At 39.6% G+C, this 8,323-nt stretch overlaps 1 pseudogene; it reads right to left on the minus strand.

The window, feature by feature from the left end:
- Positions 1–6,769: 6,769 nt before the first annotated feature.
- On the minus strand, positions 6,770–7,898 carry LOC102818416 (annotated as a pseudogene).
- Positions 7,899–8,323: the final 425 nt, after the last annotated feature.

Consider the following 8,323-nt stretch of genomic DNA (forward strand, 5'->3'; position numbering starts at 1 on the left):
TAAGACTATAGAAGGAATTGATCTCCATCCTGAATCTTCTGATATGGGAAATTTCCACTTGAAAAGACAAGCAGATCAGCCTGGAGCAGCCAGAGGAACAGAAGATACTTCTTGAAAGAAAGATCAGCAGGAAAAATCAAGAACAATAACAGCAGTCTGATTGACTACTACAAGAACAAGCAAGTTGTTCACTGGGAAGCCATCAAAGCAAGCAATCAAGTTCCCTCAGGGCAAACCCTTTCCAGGACTGAAATTCAAAGGTAATACACAGCAGGCATGTAATCTTGCTGATGACCACTTTGGTCTACAGAGAAAGGGAAGTGGGAGAAAAACAAAATGAAGTTGTTAGCTAAGTCAGACCATATTCAATAGACTCCTGTCAATCTGGATTGAGACCTGGTTGGCCAGCAGAATCGCAGGACCTGAGGATTCCTGAGCCCATGGACAGAGACATAGACACAGAGGACTAGATTGGAAAGTGAAGCGTCCAGCTGTTAGGACATGAGGGGAGATGCACAAGAACACCCAAACTTGCATATAGTACCCATTTGACCTAGCTTCAATGGCTAGATGATCAGAACTCGATTGGAGGAAGAAAGAATAGGGAAAAAAAAAGTGTATTCCACTACATTTTGATGAACTTGACCCATACTTATGGATGTAGTAGCTTAAAAGAGGGAACAAATCTTTACAGCAAGGATCATTCCCACCCCCTCTGTACAGAGTTGACAGGGAAGGGCAACTTAGACATTGGCTACCTAAAATGGGAGGCGGGGGAAACTACAAAGGCACAAAGTGACTGGCTTACAAGTTTCTAAGGGGGAGCTTAGTTTCAGAGGGTGCGGGGGAAGGTAGAATCGCCACTGAGTGAGTGGTTTCTAACCTGTCTAGATGGGGATGGTGAAAGGAGATGGGCATAAGACTCTTATGGTTCAATAGTGACTAATTGCTATCAGGACTGATCAGGAAGTTGCAAATGTAAAGGTAGACATTTTGTAACAAAAGTAGGAGAGTCATTGATCTTGCAGTTCAGGAGCGGAGGACCCTGGGACCATCAAGGAAGAAGAATGGAGTGTGGGAACCTATTCAGAGAAGCAGTGACACCAGAGATGGAGGCAGAGATGATGATGTGGAGAGATGGAACAGCTGGGGACTCTAGACTCATGGAGGGAGAGGGCCTGTGTGCTGATGGCCGGAGGGCAGGCTTTCAGGGTATACCCTTTGGTTGTTTGAATGGTTATATATTCCTGAGTATTTAAGTGTACATCCAAAACAAAAAGAGGGAATGGAAGCAAATAGCAAATGCTGTTGAATGATAATGCATGGAGGAGATTGTAGTCATTGCAATGAAACGAAATACATAGTATGAATGTAAGCTGATGTTCTCCCATGTAAACAATCACTCAATTCACAATAAAAACTTAAAAAAAAATTGATGAAAATTTCTCCAAGTTCTTTTTGAGTACTGTAGAGATACAACATTTCATACATTTGAATACTACCCACAGAGAAGCAATATGGAATAGTTTCCAAGAGAAGAGTATTTAGCATTTAAGGAATGTCTACTATTTATTAGGTGTGCAAGAACTGTTGAGACTATATTTAAAAGACACATTTGTTGACTTCATTTTGTGAAGAAATAAATGTGGGAGATAGGAAACTCAACTATTCTGGTAGCATAGTGGTTATGAGTTGGACTGTTAACCTCACGGTCAGCAGTTTGAAACTACCAGTATTTCTGTAAGAGAAAGATGAGGTTCTCTGCTCCTATAAAGATTTATAGCCTTGGAAACCCTTTGGTGGTGGTGGTTATGTGTCGTGGAGTCAGTTCCAACTCACAGTGACCCTGTACAGGGCTTCCGAGGCTGTAAATCTTTATTGGAACAGAAAGCCTCATCTTTCTCCAGTGGAACAGCTAATAGTTTTGAACTGCTGACCCTGGTCACTATGAGTCGGAATTGACTCCATGGCACACCACCACCACCACCAATGACAACTGAGCAAGGTAAGTGGAATGCTGGTAATGGTTACATAGTGATAAGGAAGCATTTAAGAGGGACATATGCTAATGCAGAAAAGCAGGAAAGAGTTTCTTGAGGTACAGTCTGAACAAAGGTTTAAAGGGCAAGGTAAATTTATCTAGGCAGAGGTTTGAATGGGCAGTTTGTATATGTGTGTAGGGGAAAACATGGTAGCAGAAAGAAACACTTGTAGAAATGTGAAATAATATGATCTTAGACAATTCAAGGAATTCAGTTTTTTTGTTTTGTTTTGTTTTGTTTTTAGTATGGGTATCTTTACTTAAGGTTCATATTTTTAATGTTTCCATGTTATTCTTGGATTCTCATTTTCTTGGTATGTTGTGAAATATTATTTTCTTTGAGGTTACCCTATATTCTATTACCTTTTTATTCCATTTAAAACTGTCCATTTTACCCTGAAATCTACCTGACCTGCTTATCACTTGGATCTCTGTTCCTATATTTTTACCTTAGTTCAATGAAAAGCAACTCAGAACCAACCCTTTCTTGTCTTAATGACCTTTTGCTTTCTTCCTATGTGGTGTTCTTGATGTCATCCCATAATGCTTCTGGCCTTCAGTCTTTAGTATCTAATGCATCAAATCTGTCCTTCAGATGATCTCTAAATTCAGGTGGGATATCGTCATGGTCATATTTTGGCTCTCGTGGACTTGTTTTCATTCTCTTCAGCTTCAGCCTGAACTTGAACATGATCAACTGATGGTCTGTTCCACAGTTGGCCCCTAGCTTTGTTTTGGCTGATGATATGGATCTATCATCTCTTTACACAGATAGAAAGAGAAATTTGATTTCTGTGTATTCCATCTGGTGAGGTCCATGTGTATAGTGGTCTTTCATGATGTTTAAAAAGGGTAGTTGAGATGAACAAATCATTGGTCTTGCAAAATTCTACCATATGATCTCCAGCATCATAGCAATATTTTCCAACCACTGATCCTTCCTCTTTGTTTCCAACTTTTGCATTACAATTACCAGTAATTATCAATACATCTCAATTGCATGTTTGATCAATTTCAGACTGAAAAAGTTGGTACGATTCTTTAAATTCATCCTCACTGGCTTTAGTGGTTGGTATGTATATTTCAACCATAGCAGTATTAACTGGTATTCCTTGTAGTCGTATGGATATTATCCTGCATAGACAGCATTATACTTCATGATAGATCTTGATGTGTTCTTTTTGAAGATGAATGTGACACCATTTATCTTCAATTTGTCATTCCCAGCATAATAAACTGTGGGATTGTCAGATTCAAAATGGCCAATACCAGTCCATTTCAGCTCACTAATGCCTAGGTGTTCCATTTTATTTTTTAAAACCTCCAACTTTCCTAGATTCATACTTCATACATTCCATGTTCCAATTATTAATAGATGCATACAGCTGTTTCTTCTTTTCATTCTGAGTTGTGTCCTGTCAGCAAATGAAGGTCCTGATGATTTTACTCCATTCATGTCATCATGGTCAACTCCACTTCCCCAGTAACATTTTGAGTGCCTTCCAACATGAGGATTAATTTTTTGGCACCATATCTGAAAGTGTTCACTGCTATTCATAAAGTTTTCAGTGACAAATGTACAAAAGTAGTCCATCTCTCTTTCTTCCTAATCTGTCTTCATCTGAAACCTGTCCACCATGGATGATCCTGCTGGTATTTAAAATAGCCATGTGATATCTTCCAGAATCACAGAAGCACACAAATCACCATACTTACAACAAACTGACAGATGAGTGGTGGTTCAACAGGTTAGAGATTCTAAAAAACTGCTTGTCGGATGAATGACCAAATGTCATTCAGCTTATCTTTTAAAAGGTTTACTTTGCTTTCTATATTGACTATAAGAGGACCAGGGTATAAGCAGGAACTACTAAGAAAGTAGTTGCAATAATCTAGGTGAAAGATAGATGTGGTGAAAAGTAGTTAAATTTTGGATAGATGTTGAAGGTGGAGCCAACAGGATTTATTGACAGACTGGATGTGGTGTGCAAGAGAAAGACTATAAGATATTTGGCCTTAACACCTGGAAGGATGGAGATGTCATTGCTGAAGAAAAAGATATTTTGGAAAGAGTAGGTTTGGATGGAGACGGAGAAGTGGAATGTTAGAAGTTCAAGTATAACCATATTGTTATTAGGTGCCATTGAGTCGGTACCGACTCATAGTGACCTTATGCACAGCAGAACGAAATACTGCCTGATCCTGGACCAACCTCACTACTGGTGCCACACTTGAGTCCATCGATGCTGCCACTTGGCCAATTCATCACATTGGGAGTCTTCCTCTTTTTCTCTGACCCTCCACCTTACCAAAGATGATATCCATATTAAATATGAAATATTTATTAGACATTCAACTGCTGATGTTCAGTAGACAGTTAGATATATGAGTCTGAAGTCAAAGGAAAGGTCTAGGTTAGAGATAGAAACTTAAAATTCACCAACATATATTCATAAATGGCAACATAAATTTAAAGCCATGAAAGTAGATGAGGATATTGAGAATGCAGAGAAGAGAGGATTCCAAGGGCCCAGCACTATAGCATTCTAACATTGACAGATAAGACATAGAGAAATCAATAAACAAGTTTTGGAAGTATCAGTGGGGCAGAAGGAAAATCAAGAGAAAATGTCTTGATTTTTAAAACAATTTTTAAACAAGATTTTAAAACATTTTTAATAGTAGAAAGCACTATTTAAAATGCTGCTCATCAGTCAACTAATAGGAGGACTAAAAATTAACCACTGGATTTAGAAAGGTGAAGACCATTGTGTTCTTGACAAGACATACCTGGAGATAGATGGACACAAAAGTCTAAAGGAAGAAACCATATCATAGTTTCATATCTTTAATCCAGAAGAAAAGAGAATGGCAATGAAGCAGGAGAGGGAAAAATTCTTAGAATGATGGCTTAAGTTGATAAGAAGGAATGGAATTGGTGGATAAATACAGGGGTTTGCCTCAGAGAGGAGCACAAATAATTCACAAATAGGAACAAGAGAGAGGCAGAATAAATTCTGTTTATAGAAAATAGCTTATGCTCATTACCTACTGCTATTTTTGTTAGATTTAGATTTTATCTGTAATTTCTTCAATTATTTTAAACTTAAATTAGCTCCTTTATATTTTATTACTGTATTTAACTTTTATGTACAACAAAGCAGTGGTTTGTGGCTTTCTAGATTCTAGAAGATCTTAACTTGAGCTCAAAGAATCCTTACTGCAGTTCAAACAATTCTATTGTGCTACAACACTATTCTATATCTCAGAACTTACTCAGATTGATAGAGGACCTGCTAAATATCTTTATTATTATTTTAATCAAGAAAAAAGTTACCAGAATCCCCCATAAGGCCATCCCTATTAACAGAGATATTGGAGGATAATTTTCTTTTTGTTGTTGTTGCTAAGTGCCATCGAGTTGATTCCAACCCATAGAGACCTTATTCACAGCAGAACGAAACACTGCCCGATCCTGGGCTAACCTCACTACTGTTGCCATGCTTGAGTCCATTGATACTGCCACTTGGCCAATCCATCTCGTTGGGGGTCTTCCTCTTTTTCCCTGACCCTTCACCTTACCAAACATGATATCCTTCTCCAGTGACTGGTCACTCCTGAGAATATGTCCGAAGTATGAGACATGAAGTTAGGCCACCTTGGCCTCCAAGAATACTCTGACTACACTTCTTCCAAAACAGATCTATTGGTTCTTTTGGCAGCCCATGGCACTTTCAATATTCTCCTCCAACACCATAACTCAAAAGCATCAATTCTTCTACGGTCTTCCATATTCAATGTCCAGCTTTTGTATGCATATGAGGTTACTGAAAATACCATGGCTTGGGTAAGGCGCACCTTAGTCCTCAAGCTGACATCTTTGTTCTTCAACACTTTAAAAAGGTCTTATGCAGCAGATTTGCCTAATGCAATACATTGTTTGATTTCTTGACTGCTGTTTCCGTGACTGTTGAAAGCTGATCCAAGAAGAATGAAGTCCTTGACAACTTCCATCTTTTCTACGTTGATAAGAATGCTGTTTACTGGTCTGGTGGTGAGGATTTTTGTTTTCTTGACATTGAGATGTAATCCATACTAAAGGCGGTGCTCTTTGATCTTCATCAGTTAATGTTTTAAGTCCTCTTCACTATCAGCAAGCAAGATTATATCATCTGCATATCGCAGGTTGTTAACGGATCTTCCTCCAATCCTGATGCCACGTTTTCTTCATAGAACACAGCTTCTTGGATGATTTGCTAAGCATACAGGTTGAATAAGTATGGTGAAAGAATACAACCCTGTCACACATCTTTTTAAATTTTAAACCATTCAGAGTTCCTATGTTCTGTTTGAACAACTTCTTGATCCAAGTGCAGACTTCTCGTGAGCATAATTGAGTGTTCCAGAATACTCATACTTTGCAATGTTGTCCAGAGCTTGTCATGATCCATACACTCGAAAGCCTTTGCATAGTCAATACAGCACAGGTAAACATCTTTCTGATATTCTCTGCTTTTCAGCCAAGATCCATTGGACATCAGCAGTGATATCCCTCGTTCCACGGCCTCTTCTAAATCTGTAGTTTACTGAAAGCTTCTTTTTGTATATAATAATCTCAAAAGAAAACTCTTCACCTGTAAATACATTGTAGAATTTTTTTCACCGCTACAGGTTGTAGCATTGATTTCTCCAGGTATCAGCGGAGAACACAAAGTAAGTACAACACTGTTAATTCCAGATCCTAAGAAAACTGTCCATGAGCCTGTTGCATAGCCATTCCATCATCAGTTATGCCTACACAACTGACACGACTGTCATGACTGGCAAGGATGCCATGGTGGTGGTGGTTATGTGTCATGGAGTCAGTTCCGACTCATAGCGACCCTGTATAGGGTTTCCAAGGCTGTAAATCTTTATGGGAACAGAAAGCCTCATCTTTCTCCCACGGAACAGCTGGTAGTTTCGAACTGCTGACCTTGCAGTTCGCAGCCCGATTCTATCCCAAACATTGCAATTATAGTCATCATAGCCAGCTAACAGGAGTTGTCTACTTTTGGGGAAGGTTACAGAAGTGATTACACACATGATACTGTCATGAGAATACATGTACAACTCTTGATCTGCATGAAGGTCAAAGAGCCCGCAGTGGCATCATCAGAGCCAGTGGCAAAGGCATATCCACAGGGAAAAACCTGACAGCATTAACATCTGACACGTGTCCAGCGAAAGACTGTCTACACATTCCATCTCGAATATCCCCCAGTTTGGAAGAGGCAACACAAGCACCAGAAACAAAGGTTCTCATGTTAGGGCTTAGAGACTCATCACATCTCTAGAATGCCCAGTGAATGTAGTGGTCTGCTGGGCAGTTTCAATGTCTCATAAAGCACAACTTGTTTCTCCTGAACTTGTTACAATTTGATTGTCATCTAAAACATGGCAGCAGGACAAGTAGCCGGTGTGACCTGGCAACTCCCGACTCACCCTCACATTTCCCTCTCTAGTCATTAAGTTGTATATAGAACAGATGCTGTTCAATCCTCCACAAATGACATAATTCCCAGAGGGCACATATCACAAATCATCACCCAGGAAGATCTGAAAGGGATCACATGCATCTTATTTGTTGTATAGCTATCCCAAATAATTAATTTTCCATCTTGGGAGGCACTGACTAGTAGCCTTGAATTATATCCTCAATGCATTGCATTAATTTTAGCTAGGTGACCCTTCAATACACGTCTTGTTCCTATTTGTATCCCACCCACAGCGTCCATATTTGATGTGATCTGAGCAAGCGTTACATCATTACATGCTTTCCTGGCAGTTGTTCTGCTTCCTGTCTCAATTGTTCAGTTCACTCATCGCTCAATTTGCTTACCTCAAGAATTAACACGTGAAAACAACTGAGAGACACTCTGGCATACCGTCCACCGAGCTGTCTGGGTCCACGAGGAGCTCACCAGCCTCTAGGGAGTGGAGTGGGTGTATAGAGAGCACTGCGGAGGCGAGTCCAGCTGCGGAGAGCGCGGATGACACCCCATATCCCGCCCCTCCCCCATCTTCTTCTGATGCTTTTTGCATCATTCAATAATTTCCCCCAGAGAATCCTTCAGTAAAGAAATTCAAGGCTTGAATATTTTCTTCAGTTCCCCCACCTTGAGAAATGCTGAGCGTGTTCTTCCCTTTTGGTTTTCTGACTCCAGATCTTTGCATATTTCGTTGTAATATTTGACTTTGTCTTCTCAAGCTGACCTTTGAATTTTTCTGCAGCTCTTGTAC

Source organism: Chrysochloris asiatica, unplaced genomic scaffold (assembly GCF_000296735.1).
Source record: "Chrysochloris asiatica unplaced genomic scaffold, ChrAsi1.0 scaffold00001, whole genome shotgun sequence".
Classification (NCBI taxonomy): domain Eukaryota; kingdom Metazoa; phylum Chordata; class Mammalia; order Afrosoricida; family Chrysochloridae; genus Chrysochloris; species Chrysochloris asiatica.